Below are 16,246 nucleotides of genomic sequence, written 5' to 3'. Positions count from 1 at the left end.
GGCAGCCTGAATTATGAGTGACAGTATATACCACTCACTCTGGCAATTGATTTTTGTCACTTGCCGACTTCGGGGTGGGGGAAGCCATGCAGACAATCAATGTGATTGGTAGAGCAAGCTTTGTTTATTAGCAATGCAGAGGCACTTATATAGTATTGAATACAAGCTTATCAGTTCTTTAATTAGTTTAAACTTACAAAGGCGCATTCTTACTTCTACATAATTGGGTTAGATAAAAGACTACATTTATGTTTTGTTTTGAGAGATCAAAAATATTCCTCCCTTCTCATGGTCAGTATATCTTATCAGCACAGGACTGTACCTCCTTAAAACTCCCTTTTTGTTCTCAGGCTTGTTTCTCACACAGGCATTTCTCATGGAGGCTTTTTCTCATGCAGGCCTTTGCTTGCAGGCCTTTGCTTTGTACAGTTCTGTTATTGATTTGTTTTTATCAATAATCCATGTCCCTGATCCTCTAATCATTTTGCAACAGTCACTCTTCACAGTATCTGAATGGATTTTGGAGGAAGCAGTGAAACTGACACCTGATAACCCAATTGTATGTACAATCACAGAGATGCTAAGCTTTTTGAAGGGAAGCTTGCATGCATTTCCTTTTTAGCTTTTGTTGTTTGTTTTTGATTTTGGGGTTTGGATTCTTTCCTTAGACTTATTCTTAGAAACAGCCAAGTGAAGTATACCCAAAACTTTCACCAGAAGTTGAAACATTGGAGGTTTGGCAAAGTTCTGTTTTGCTAAGCAGGAGGCCATGAGAAATGTCCAGCAGTTATAAGAAGTGGTGCTAAGATGACTTGTTCTAGTTTTACTCCTGCTTCACAATTGTGCAACTATTGATTTCCCTGTAGCTAAATCTGTAGCTAAATTAAATTAGCTGAAATTTAAATTAAAAAAAAAAAAAAAAAACCTACTATCAAGAGCTAAAATTTCAAAGAATTGCAGAGAATCTGGTCCAATGTGAGAGCTTATATTTCAAGAACTATCACAGCAAACATGGCAGAAGGCCAGTGTGGATCAGCAAGGAACTCCTGATTGAGCTTAACTACATAAAGGAAGAACACAGAAGATGGAAGCAGGGATAGGGTAGCAATACAGAAGCATTGCTCAAGCATGCAGAGATGGAGCTAGGAAAGCCAAAGCTCAGCTGGAACTGGAACTTGTGAGGGATGTGAAAGACAACCAGAAAGGCTTCTACAAGCACACTGGCACCAAAGGAAGTTGAAAAAAGTGTGGGACTACTTCTCAGTGGAGATGGAATGATAGTGACAAATGATATGGAGAGAGACAAGGTAATTATTTTATTACCTCATTTTTTTCGCTGGTTATCTTTGCCCATGTGCCTCTTAGATCCTCAGGTCTGTTAAGTCCATGGGAGAAAACATTACCAACAACAGAGGTAAGATCAAGTGAAGATGCAGTTAAGCCATATGGACAAACAGAAGGTCAAGGGGACAGACAGAATGCACACAAGGGTGCTGTGGGAGTCTTTGTTAGGCTACTAATAATTTGGAAAAGGGAAATAATACCACCATGTTGAAGATGGGGAAGAAGGAGGATCTTCATGACTACAGGCTTGTCAGCCTCACCTCATGTCCTGGGAGATCCTCTGGAACAAACTGGATGCTTATAGAGTGTACCTCCCATACGTTTCTGGACAACAGTAGCATGAAGAAAGGCTGGAGGATGGGGGTACCATTCAAGGGACCACACAAACAGAGAAAGGGGATGACAAGAGCTGAATGAAGTTCAGCTTTGGTAAACATAGACTTCTGCACCTAGGATGGACTAAACTCATGCAGGACTATGATCTTGATGTTGTCTGGCTAGAATGCAGCTTCGCAGAATGCAGGACCTGGGTTTCTACAAGGAAAACCAGTTGAACTGGAGGAGTCAGCAGTGCACCCTTGCAGCAATGAAGGCCATCCACATGCTTGGCTGGATTAGCAATGGAACAGCCAACAATTCAAGCAGTGGATTTTATGCCCCACTCTTGTGAGATCAAATATGAAGTACTGAATTCAGGCTGGGGATTTTCAATACAAAACATTGAGTTACCACTGGGACAACGCAGAAAGATGAAGCCAGGCTGCTCTCAGAAGTGCACAGTTGAAGCAGGAGGCAATGGATGCAAGCTGGAACATGGGGAAATTCTTACTAGAAACATTTTCATCTGGTCAATCAATATAGACCAGGTGCCTCAAGAATCTGTGGGGTTTCTTGGAGATGCTTAAATTCAGTTGGACACTACCCTGAGCAACCTGATTAGAGTGTTTTCACATCAGCCTTGGGTGAAAAGAGGTTGGACGGTCTCTGGAGATCCTTTCCAACCTATGTTTTACTATGATTCTGTAGAAACACTTAAGAGAAATTTTATATTTTGTGGAAAACAGTGGTGGTGGGAATTGTGGTCATTGTGACAAGGATGTAGATTTACTTTAATTCTGTCATAAAAATTGTTCTACTCTATATTTTACAGTTAAGAGAAAATAGATCATGATTCTCTTGAGCAGAATGCATTGCTTTAACACCTAGATCCCTAGATAGCATAAAATCTTTATGACATTAAGCTCTGCTAAGCTCTTTCAGAATGCTGACCATCTAGAAGCTAGTGCCTGTATAGAATACATTTTTTCAAATACCCAGTGTGATTTTTTAAATAAGGCTTTCCCATATACATTATTAACAGAATACTAAGAAATTTAAAAAATAGAAGAAAAAAAGAAGACTGTACATTATTCTAGTCTTAAATGATGTTTTAGTAAAAAAAATTTACAAGCAGCAGCCATAGCAAGGAAGTAGGGTGACAAAAGAATCTAAAATACAGAGCCATAGCCGAAAGTGTTAAACTAAACAATAAAAAAAAAATAAAATAAACCTAAACCAATGCCAAACACTTCCTAGGCCTTCTGGGGCAGAAAGAGAAAAAGCCAAGGAGTGCACTTTTCATGGGAATGAAAATTATTACAGAGCATTCTTTTAGATATATAAGCATAGTCCTCTAAGATCAGAATTAAACTTGATGTAGTTCAGCTGAAGGCCCTGAAGCTGCGTCAAGGAGCAATGAGTACATTCTTAAGTACACCATCCAGTTATTACTTTTCTAATTTGTTCATTCTGTTAAAAAAAGAAACAATCCTGACTCCTGAGCCTCCTCTAGTGTTCTAAAAATAAAAGAAAGTCATGTATACTCAAATCAAAAAAAGTACAGCAAGTACAGAAGCATTGATGAATCTTGCCAAGGAGTTACTCTTTAGTCTATACCTTTCTCTTCTTAATTTTCATGCTGCAAAATGAAAATTTCCAATTGGGTTCATATCCCCATGCTTCTCTGTGGTTTTAACTGGTAAAAAATATAATAGCTCAGCACTGCTTTTTTCACAAATACTAGTAATAGTGTTTGAATATACAAGAAGCAAATAAGCAGATCCCCCTTTCCATATTTCTGTCTTGGCAGTTAGCTAGTTATATTTATCTTGCTCATGCTCAGTCATCAGAATTAAAGAAACCATTTGTTAAGATAGTTAATACATTTACCTGAGTACTGAATAATCTATCCAACTTTGTTAAGTTCCTTAAAAGCATACCACACTCCAATATTTCTTTGATATTTCATTATATACCTCATCAGTGTTTTGAATATTTCTTTTCCAGTAAGTTGTGTGTGCAGTTACAACAGTATTGAATCAATACATCTTTTTATCACCATACACTCTTAGTGCCAATTTTAATTCTGTCTTTTTTTTTTTTTAAATGTTTTACTTCAGTATAAAGCAGTGAGATATTTTTAAGTCTACATTAAGCTATAGACATGTGTATATATATATATATGTAATTTATAAGGAATTGACATGATAATTATGTTCCTTGCATGCTCACTTTCAGTCTCCATGACAAAAGACAGAAAATATAAGGGACTATGTTTCTCAGAAAATAAGGAACATTCATAGATTGCCATGTATCCTATATGGTTCTACGTCATTTGAACGAGGACTTATTTAAAAGCCATCAAAATTATTAAAACTACTTTTTTTTTAATATTCTTTAATTTCCATTTTCTACACCACAACAGATATCCGCTTGGACTCTTATATAAAAATTTAAATATAACATTTTACTCATCTAGGCACAGAGGAAGGAAATATAATTCTGCCTTAATTTGAATTTAGAAGAAATTAACCCCCTCCCCAAATCCCAAATCCAACTAAGAAATAACATAATTATAGAGCTATTCTCCTTGCTGTACAGTGGGGAAATCAATATGAATACTACTGAAGACTTTTCAGCCGAACTAAAGCAGCAGTAACACCATGTAACGTGTAATTAAACAATCATAGTTTCATGTTTCTCATGGCAAAGCTACAATTTATCAAAGCAAGAATTTGGAGGAGTTTAAGTTCTTTCTCTTCTGATATGAAACAAAATGTTTACTTTTAATCTATGTCCATGTAAAAAGTGATTCCCCAAAGTCATAGTTAGCAAGAAATAACAAGTATAACTTTTTTTTTTTTTTTTCCAGGGAAAGAAGGGCGGAAGAAGCATTATCAACTGCTACTTTGATATGAAAAGGCATCTGAACTGAAAATAATTCATGGCTAATGAAATGTATACTCAAGGTCAGAGTAAGGCTGTCTTTAGAGTTTTAACTATGATGAATTTACTCTTCATCTCCTCCCAAAAGTCAAAAACAGTCTTACATTACCTTGAAGTAGCAGTGGGGTTAGCTTTAAAATACTGTTCTGTCTGAATTTTAGGCCAGGTGGCCAAAAAGATAATATGAAAACTTTAGGAAAGAATTTCCTACTCCTTCATGCTTTCTGAGCTGATATATTGTCTCTGCCTTAAAAGCTGACAGGTTAAACAGGAACAATACTGGGAAAAAAAAAAAAAGAAAAGTAGAGACGATATTTTTATGCAACACAGTGTCATATCAGAAAGTAGGTTCAGGTTCCCAACCTTAAATCCTGATATATCTGAGGACGTGTGAGACTTATACCTCAAGAAAGAGTCTCAGACCCGTGACAGAGCCATGATACCTTGCACCTCCCTCAGAGAGAAGTTGGGGTGACTAAGAAATGTCAAGCAGTTTCAGAGTCATAGCCTGTCTCATTTATAAATTTAAAATGGTTGTTCTCATTGAATGTCTAATGTTTTCCAAAATCTACTGGAATTTTTAAGTATACTTTATAAATTTTTAAGCATTGTGTAAAACTTTCCATGGCATCTGGAAAATAAAGAACCAGCATTTGTTCGAGATATTAAGCTAGCAATTTTCCATCAGAACAAATTCATCAAACTTTTTATGAGGCAAGGAAATAAGTCTTCTGTGATAGCTCTCAGCAAATTCAGATACAAAGCTGATGTTTAGTATAAGTATGGCTATTGATTAAAAACAGATTTTCACATTTGTGTTTCTCTTTTAGGTCAAAAATGGCTTGCAAATATATTACCAGGTTTTCTTTCCAGGATAAAGTTTATTATTTGTTGCATTGTGTAATATAATGTCATTCATTTCAGTGAGTGATAGGTGGCTTATTTGTAATGTTTTGAGGCATAATGAAATATTTAATACTAGAACAAGAAATAGGAATAATGAGTGTCAAACTGTATATTTGCAGCATGAAATTTATGGAAGTTTGGACACCTAACAGTAATAATCAGTTTGACAACACTGGGTAATCCAAACAGATGCACTGGTCAAGGTATGCAAATCAAGAGAAATGGATCTGAGCAAATTATTCTGCCTGTAGTGTTGTTTCCTTGTTATAAAATAAACAGAGTAATGACCTAATACATGTGGTAGCACATTTCTTGATGTACCTGAGAACTGAAAATGGAAAAATAACCCACAGCTCTTATCAGAGTCAATGATATGAAAAAGATTGGTTGACTTATTACATCTTGGTAGATAACGATAAATTCTGTAACAACTGTGAACTGCCTTCTGCAAGCTTGTGATCACCCACATTACTCCAACTTTTTAACAGTGGAATACAGAGCAAAGACAGTCCATCTGTTTCCACAGCTATTTCCCTTGCCTATTACAGTGAACACAAATCATTAAAGTCAAGTTTTTCTGAGAACTTTCAATGTCTTCATTCCATTTCCCCACTCTCTTCCTTGCTTCTCCTTTGTCACTTGCTGGGAAATTGCATATTTTCTAAGGTTGTTTTCCTAGAACGTCTGTATTTAGGAGAGCAAAAATGGGAACAATATACATTTGGAGCAATGAAGCCCATCTTTATTGCTGGGAAGGTAAAAGTGAGGAAAGGCACGAGCATGCTTTGCTCTGATATGTTTATGGCAACTACGCCCTACTCTGCAGTGTGGGTATATGCCCCACTAAAAGAACTCAGGGAAACACAGTCAGAGGGATACTGCATTGGAAGGAAGGGCTAAGGAATAATCTACTCCAGGCAAAATATTTTCAGGTAAATATCAACAGAAAAGTTAAAATAGAATAGGTCATTTCAACGGAAAAGGACCTACAATGATCATCTAGTCCTTTGCATATTGCAGCAGCTACAACCACTCCATTCAAAATGAGACCAAGTCATTTTAAAGAGAGTATGTAGGAAAAGAGGGGGCATTTTCATTTGTTTAGGTCTCAGCAGAAAATGCACTTGGTTTCCAGTTTTCTAAAATATGTCTCATCAGTGCTTACCTCCAGTTTGGAAAATCAGTAGTAGACACCCGCTACAACATCTCCTTTGTTTTCCATTCCCCTAATCCTCACACAAAGTTTCAGTGGAGATAAATTTCATATCATCCACTGTAGTAATGGATGCTGATGACTTCAGCTTCCTCATACAAAGGTAAGATCTCAGCAGATAGGGATATTATAGCTGGACAAGATGGGTAATAATGCTTTTCATTTCAGGTGATATGCTGGTCTGAGGCAGTGGAGCATGTGTTAGCCTTTTGCATTTGACAAAGAAAGGAAGTTATGTTATATTATCTAACTACATTTTCTGTAACTATGAGATCCTGTCACCTGCAGAGACACATGCTATTTGCACTGTCTTAAAATGCTATCCAAACTTCGGGCTTTTCATAGTGGAGATGACAGATTATTAAAAAATTAGATTTTACCAATTTTCTTGTATGTGAACTGAAAGAAAGGTGCCATCCTCACATTGCCCAGTTACAGGAAAGGTCATCTGAAGTTTGTGTCTGGTGTTTGAGTAGTGCTTGGCATTCTTTTCTTACCCTCTCTCTGCTCTATAAATCATTGCACACAGAAAGGTCAGGAAGAGAGGAGGTAAGATACCAGCTAAATAAGGAGCAAAAGATTCCCCTCCTTCTGGAAATCATCAGAGCAGAAAGGGTATTTCTAGAATCCTTTTGAGACAGGAAAGAAGACCTGAGATAGTTAAAATATTTGGACTACACACTGCACAATTCAATTGCTGGAATCAGCTCATATCCTTGAATAAATAAAGGCATTAGCTTTGTGTAAAGCTGTCCAAAGCAAGAGAATAGTTACAGCTGATATTTTTTTCTTTTAATCTGCTCTTACTTACAGCCTGTGTTTTTCCCTTCCCTCACCCTTTTGCTTGATCTGACCTAACTTTTACTTGTGTTCTTGAACATGGGAAAGGACAGAGAAGAATTGAAAAAAGGACAGTTGTTGCCATGTTCTTCACCTGACACAATAATTTTAAATCAGATATTTTTAGACTTGTACCTTCTTCCAAAAGATTGAGCCAAAATTAACCTCTAAATTTTATATCACATAACAACAGGATGCTTTCAGGGAAAAAAAGTGACAAAGATTTTCCTTTGTTTGTCTCCTTGCTAATTTGGGTTGGCTATTTCAAATTAGTGAAAATTTTGCCAAATAATGTTGTTGGACAGTTTGGTGCAGAAGCTGATACCAAACTCAGGATGATTTCATTGAAGCTATGAGCTTGAAACATTTTGCTCATACAAGCTGGGCAGCTTCCTATAGATATTTTTAGATTTGTGGGGAATCTGCCTGATTTCCTGACCTTTTGCAGACATTTCTATTGTTCTGTGAATAATATCAAAGTGGTCAAACATGAACAACTTTAAGGAAGTTATTATGTCTGTGCTTATTTGAAAAAAAGAATGAACTACCTTACATCCACAGCCTTTTTACAGTGACTTTTATGGGCAATCTAACTCATATCTTACAAATACCAATGTAACCTTGACTAGATATTCATAAGATTGAGTACAGGGACTTGGAATTCTTGATCATTCCATTCATGGTTTTATACCTTTTTGCCATGAAGTGTCCTTAGTCCTGCTCAAAGAATTCACATGGTGAAGGAAGGAAAACCTTTTTAATATGGATAGAATGTGTCTGATAGCCAGTAAGATTGGAAGTATTAAAAGATATTTCTCTGTTCACATCACTATGAAACTTCCCTATCCTATTCTTTTGGAAAAAAAATATGAAACATTTGTGAGGGGTGTGGACCTGGTGAGAAGTCCCACAATGACTTCCTTTTATTTGCAAATATGGCAGATGACTTTTTTTTCATCAGCACAGGTTATCATATTGATAAAATAATATGAGTATTTATTAAACCCCATTTTTATTTAACTTCAACAAAATACTTACTGTTACTTCAAAATATAAATAGCCTGTGAAAGTCCAAATTCGGAACCTGTCACATTGAGTGCTGAGTAAATGTGCAATGTGAACAAATGTGTAGAAGGGAACACTTAAAATAGAGAAAACAAATGTTTCCAATAGAAAATTTTAAGACCTTCTTTCCTGAACAAGTCTTGTAGAGGTGCTCACACAGAACTTGCCCAATTGTGAATGTTCTTTCAGAGACCATGCATGCAAATTAAGTATTTTGAATGTATACATGTATAGATTGGTAAAATATGTTAAGGTGTGTTCTAGATAAGAATAGGCACAGATGAGCAGAGATTTCAGAAGATTTAATTAACTTTGTAATTTATCCTCCTGGCCTTTCTCCTTAGAAGAACTTCCTGAAAGAACAGCAAAGAGTTGTAAACAAACAAGGTTTCATTAGGACATAAGCTGGAATAATTGAATTCTTACACTGACAAAAATCAAAACGTGCAGATGAGGGAGAGCAGAAAATTTGAAAAAGAAAACTGGGAAGCCACTCTTTTCCTTAGTGCTTTCTTTTTCCAAGTCAAGTTCTTACTTTCAGATTTAATATGCTAAAATTCTCAGATTACAACAAACCTTCTCAGTCCTATCTACTCCCAGAAAAAAGCTCTTTTCATCCCCTCCAAGCTGCAGCTCTGATCCCTTTGCCAAGGTTCTTCTCTATAGGTACCAGGCTCCTAGGTCCCAGATGAGATTTTTTTCCTGCTCAATACCTCTCAAAGCTGGAAGGTCCTCTCCCAGAGGGGCATTTGCCTTCCCTCTCCTCCTCAGCAGCATCACTGCTTCCCTCCAGGGGCATCTAACAATACTCTGTTGATAACAATCTGAGAATAGAGAAATAAATCCACTAACAGGTTGCACTGTAGACATGAACATATTTAGAAAAGTATTTCCTTAATTTCTTCTGGAACATAAACTCAAAAAATAATATAATGATCACAGTTTACATTTTCTTAGACAGGCAACCCTTTCTGAAAGGTGTGTGAAACCCAAACTCAAATGATGTGTCCCTTGTGAAAAGTCTTATTTAACAGGCTGAGAAAAAGTTAACTACCCATTCTGCAGAACATGCTTAGAATATCATGATAAAAATAGTTTTGACACTGCTGTTTATGCTATGTGTCAGTTGAGGAAGAATTCTTGTTCTGTAACAATGTTCAGACAAAGGAACAAATATACTATACTTCCTTTCAGGCATCTCCTTCTTCCTTTTAAGCAAGAAAGTTGCACAGGCACTGAAGTAGTCTCAATAATGTTCTGGGGATGTTCTCTTTGTTTGTTTCACTGGCAAGAAATTATTTAGCTGCCAAGATACACTGCAGAATATAAGGCAGTGCAAAAATTCTGGAGGAGAACAGATGCCAGTGCTGTGGGACAAGTAGAGCAATTATCAGATACTCAGCTAAATGCTTCAGGTTATATTAAACAGCCATTTAGAAAAAAACAAAAAGAAGAAAAGGCAAATTATAGTCCCTATATTTTGACTGGAAAGATTAGAAGCAGATAAGCACAAAAGTTGGAAGACTTGCATTTCCCATGTTCAACATTGTTTTTAATTTCTCTCCTCTTATATCTGTAAAATATGAAAAAATAGTAAACCTAATCCTTTCCATCAGCTAAGTGTGTGTGGCTGAATATCCTGGGGGAAAGTGGATGCAACAATTAGGCAACTCATTTTAACCTTCTAAGCTAAGACAATTTATGCAAATCCCTTGCCTGAAATGAATTTTCAAGGCTGACTATTTAAAGATTAGTAGTAGTTTAAAAATGAAAGATCTGGCATAACTTTTGTTGCACAGAGCACATGAATGATGATATGAGTAAAGACAGGGGAAATTGAGAGCGTTCAAAGATGTTTTAAAATAAACAGATGAAACAACAACTTGAAAGGATGGGAAGTGTATTTTGGTGGGTATTACTTAAGATTTCCTGGGGTTTTTTTGGTTTTTTGTATTTTGTACAGTGCAGTGTCTTACTCTTCCTGTGCTGCAGATGACAGAACACAAAACCAGCTCAGAAGTATGGCACAGCTCACAGCAGCCTGACTTGAAACTCTAAGCTTCAAAAGGGCTAAGACTGAATCAATCAATCGATCATCCCCCTCTGGTTTCTTTGCACACTCACGTGTCTTACACCAAATAAAGATCTAGTGTGGGAGAAAATGTTATCTTTTCCATTTTATTATCTCATTTGCTGTGGTCGTACAGGTAAAGAATTATTCACTACCAACCTCCTACACTTTTGCATGTTGAAAGGACACTTGTGTTAATGTACATGTGCTTGAGCAGACCAGATTTCCTCTCTGTGGTTGTCTCATGTCAGGGCTCCTCCAAGAACAACTTTGTCAAATGAGTGGATAATTAAGCAAAAACAGTGGCATTGTTTATACAGATCAGCAGTATTTTCTTATATATTTTATAGGGGAATTCAACTAACTTCACCTTCAGAGCAATTTGAAAATCATTGGGGTTCATAGTAGGCTCCCTTCAAACACAATGGAATTACAGTTAAAGAAATTTTGAAAACTGAATTTCAATTTGTGATCTTTTTCATTTATTTACTTTAAAAATATAATCTTGAAACTGTAGGAAACTTTGTTTGGTTTAGTTTTGGTTTTCTATTTTAAAATAGAGAATGACTTCTATTCATGCTTCTTCTGTTTGATCTCCTAGTTTAAGTCCCTGTAGCAAAAAAAAAAAGAAAAAAAAATCCAAAATCTATAGTGCTCCCATGGGAAACAAAAGCTTGAAAAGAAGCAGCAACATGCTGGTAATAAAAAAATTTCAAAGGACCATATTTCAAGCTGTGGGAGTGCAAGGAACATCATTTCTTAAACAAAATGCACATCATCTCTTGTGAATGGCAGCTCAGGAGACTGTGTATACTCCTCTCCTACTTCATAGGAATTATCTAGCAGATATAAATGAAGGCAGTTTTGATAACTAACTTAATAAAATTTCAAAGAGTAGGGGTGGGCTGCTCAAGCTGACATTTTAAGATTTCATGAGGGAGGGTGATGGGTGAAAGAAGGAGGAATGTCAGTTTTGCTACAGACAGAAACTTAATTTCTTTAGTTTGGATGAATTCCAAGCAGAGTTACAGCATTTTTACAATCCTTCTATTTCTTACACAAAGCAAACAGTTTGCTTCTGTTTACTTAAGCACACTGAGATGAAAAATCCAGAGGCTTACAAAACCACAGCTGTCTGCTCTTCAAATACTGGTGCAACACTTTGATGAAGGGTAGTGTTGTTTGCTTTCTGTGCATTGCAGGTTAAAATGAAGCAGGTTGTAAGCAGGACATAATTTCTCTAGGGATGGTGCTTCCTGGTTGAATTAAAAGAAAAATAAAAATTCATACTTCATTTAATTTATTTTTCCCATATCCCAAATACTTTGAAATTTAGTCTAAATGAGGCTTGAGTCCAGAGACCTTTACATCAGGCAATATGATTCTTCAAAATTATAAGTAATTAAGAGTAAATTTATGGCAGATTAAGGTCTTTTATAATTTCCCTTCTTCATATATTTTAAAGGCCTGGTGCTCTGAATCACTACTTTCATCGCTTTTTATCATCCAAGTGTGTAGTCCTGACATAGACGGTCTTGATTCATGCCACCCTTTCCAGCGTCTTCATTAAGATTACTTGACCAATTAAGAGCTGATTACATGAATAGGGCTTGTTATACCATCTTGTGTCATTCACCTTCCTTTTTCTTCCTTACGCACTCTTTGTTTTCCCTATCCACACGAAATTCTGTCTCAGTCAGCATAGGAAGGTTCTCAGCAGAGTTCTTTGCAGCACTGTTTATTCACCTCTGCAGCCTAGGCTATGATGAGGTGTAAGGAAGAGCTCTTTTACTATGAGGGTTATGAGACACTGGCACAGGTTGCCCAGCAAGTGATGCATGTCCCGTTTTTGGAAGATGTCAAGGACAGGTTGGACGGGACACTGAGAAACTTGATCTAATGAAAGTGTCTCTGCTCACGGGGTGGGGGGGGGGGGGGGGGAGAGGAGGGGGCTTTGGAACCAGATGGTCTTTAAGGTCCCTTCCAACCAAAACCATTTTGATTATATGTTTCTATTTGATTTGTGCAGCTCAGGACCTGAGCAAGGGCCATCTTAAATGAGACTGGCCTGTCATTTGCATAGAATAAATTACTTAATCTCTGAAAAAATTAGGTGAAGACAGACCAGCCTTTCCAAACTAGACCATGCTTGTGATCTTACATAAATCTTTTGTATGCCTAGGTGAACAAAAGACAGCTTGAGGTATAGATGTAACTATGTAGCTCCAACAAACCTTATTAACTTGGCACCCAAAAAACAGACCTAATTTTTCATGGTTCTGTGGGATTCTCTGGAAAAACCTTAATGTCAACAGGACTGTGCATAGCCCATACTTATCCTTTTCTCAGCTGAGCTGCTCTGGACATTTTAAATCTCAAAGCTTTGTGTTTATAGCTATTTTTGGTGTAAGATGAGTGGAGGTAACAGATGGGGTAAAGTTTGTAATAGTGGAGTTTGGAAGCACCGTCATTATTTAGTGGTTTGTATAACACATGCACCTTTCATCTTTAACTTTTGAGAAATCCCAGTATCAAAGATATATACCTAAATATGTACTAACCTACATAGATATTGTCATATTTATTGATCCTATAATTCAAGAAAGGTGCCTGTGATAAACAAAATCCCATAAATAAGAAGTTATGTAAAAAAATACTGCACTTAGTTCTTTGTATGATTCATCAACAATTAATTTTTTGTTAGGGAATGTTGATTCTGAGCCAGTCATCTGTACACTTAGGGAGACTACATAAATTTGTGCTAGTTGTAGGAGTTGTATTTTCAGAGAATATGGACATTCAAGTTCAGTGACTATGCTTGTCTTCACACTAAAGGAAGAGAAAAAGTAAATCGAAGTATAGATTCAGCAGTCTCCTCAGGAAGTCTGTTACTGATGTCCTCAGAACACGTGTTACTGATGTCTCTTTTTTGTACACTGGCAGGTGTGAAGGACATGTTGTGGAGCTTACTTGTAGAACAGTATTTACACCTAAAACTGCTGGGTGGACTGGATTGATGTGAAGAGAAAGACTTTCTGTGCTCTTCTAATATCATTATCTCTTTGATTAGGTTATAATGCAAATATTATCAAAGACTCACAGCTTATCTGTACTATTGACATTCCCAATGCTGACATTCTCAGGTCAATATACTAAAATTATAATACACTTCCTGTGTGTCAAGAATAAAATTACCCTGCTTTCTATACATAAAAAAAAAAAAGGTACAAAAAATAACTTCAAAAAAGCAGTACTTGAAAGTCCTTAGATAACAGGTATCCTCACACATCTGCAGAAAATTGGAGAAACTAAGTTCCTTGTATTAGAGGAAGAAGTCTGTGGATATCTATGAGACTTTTGGAAGGGAGGAGGAATGCAAAGGGAAAAAAATAATTATTTGGTGTGGGGAAGTTTGGGATACTTTTTTAATATGTGTTTTCCAACACATATAAGGCATACTGCTTCTGAAGTAGTTCTTTTTCAGTATATGAGATGGGCGACTATGTAGATGAGGAAAGGACTGGCTGTTGTTTACCTTGTGTTAGGGGCATCTGGTCTGTCCCTTTTGGCACTAGGTCCCACAGCCAGGGAAGCAAATTGCACTCATGGGGTACATTCAGTACAGGGTTATGGCCCTACTGCCCACATACTGATAAGGCGCAGGGCTCTTCAGTGATTCATCAGGGCCTCAGGTGTACCAGCGGGTTCTGCATCCTTCATCCCTCCCTCCCAGGGTTTTGGGTCCCAAAGTGCTCAAGGCCAACTCTGATTTAATGCAGCTGTGGAATCTTGGATCCAGATTGCTGGGAAAGATGTGGATGTCAGAGTTTTGAATGAAACAAGGCTCTGGCCTCCCTTTGTTTGTAGCAGGGTTGAAGGTTTCTCACCCAAGCTACATTGTTGGTGTATCTGTGCCTGATCATGTGCCCTGTTCATTCTGAGCCTGACCCATAGACTTGACTTTCCAACTTGACCTCAGATCTCCTTTGTCACCATGGGCATATCTAGTGTTCTGGACACTTGACTGATTACCATCCCCTGTTCTGCTTTGCTATTCTCATTCAGTTACTGTGGGACTGCCTGTGTTAGTGAGGGCACAGCCCGGCCAGTTCTGTTGTCTCAACTCCCAGTTCTCCTTCCCATCTGCAGAAGAACCATCCTTGCTTCTCCCTAACAGCACTCTAAGACAGCCCAGTCAAATTATTTACTTTTTCAATATTTCCTTTTTTCTTATTTTTCTCAACAAACAAGCTGTCCTTTTTACTCTTTGATCAACTGGTTTTGCATATTTTTCACCCTTATATGCTCTTAGACTCTTAGTCTTTGGTTTCAGACATTGACCCCAGTAAACCTGTGCTTTCCTGGTTTTGACATCTTCCACCCAGAAGCAGTCACAGAATCAGAGAATGGTTTGGGTTGGAAGAGACCTTAAAGACCATATAGTTCCAACTGTGCTGCCACAGGCAGGGTTACCTTTAGCTACATCAGGCTGCTCAGAGTGTCATCCAACCTGGCCTTGAAGACTTCCAGGGATGGGGCATTCATAGCTCCTCTGGGCAACCTGTGTCAGTGCCTCACCACCCTTGCAGTAAAGAATTTCTTCCTAATACCTAATATATACCTGAAATTCCTTCTCATCATGCATAATGTGTTGTATTTTCCCACATTCATTTTATTTGCTTAGCCTGAAGTTGGTTACATGAACTTCTTTCCCATTTTTTTGGGTTTGCAGTGCCCAGCAGTTTTTCACATTTCTATCACACTCCTTGGATTCGGGACTGAAGGTGGCCCTCTGCACATATACTTGCTTAAGAAATGTTTTTCAACATAGCTTCCAACATGTATTTAGAGTGAGGTTTGTGACACATAAGATGGGTTGAAAATTTACTGTATCTGTGCTCAAACTGTAGTGATCAACCATAGAAAATTCTACTGTCATCTGATTACTTAGTGGTGCTCTTTCCAGTAGATACCGAGGCCACTTCTGTGTAACATTTTTTTAGTTAATGAGGAGATGGTGCAATACATTACACTCCACACATTTCCAGACAGTACCAAACTGGCTAATCATCAAAGGGCTGAGCTGAAACGAGGATATAAGTAAGGTGGAAAAACGGGCTGACAGGAAGCTCATGAATTTCAAATGGAATTGCCAAGATCTCCACTTGGGCAGAATCAACCCCATGGACCAGCACAGATTATGCTTCATTCTGATTATTCTAGCAGTGTGCAATTTTTAGCAAAATATTGATTGTAGTAATATGTGCATAGATGAGCATCTGTGATATTCCATTGCAACACAGAGTATTGTATCTAAATCATTATGTGTTAAAATTTGAGCTAATAAATATTTATGCACTTTTGTAATTTGTAGTCTTCCAGTTTATAACTTTAATAATAACAACCTTACAAAAAAAGTGGGTTTTTTTTTTTCAGTCTGAAGCCAGTAGCTTCTTAATTGCTGAGTACTTTCAGCAGGATAGTACTTAAGCAGAATTATGGCAGTGCATATATTGGATTATGTGTAGTTCAATACCATTGCT

Source organism: Corvus hawaiiensis, chromosome 1 (genome assembly GCF_020740725.1).
Source record: "Corvus hawaiiensis isolate bCorHaw1 chromosome 1, bCorHaw1.pri.cur, whole genome shotgun sequence".
NCBI lineage: Eukaryota > Metazoa > Chordata > Aves > Passeriformes > Corvidae > Corvus > Corvus hawaiiensis.
This window is presented reverse-complemented; position numbering follows the sequence as displayed.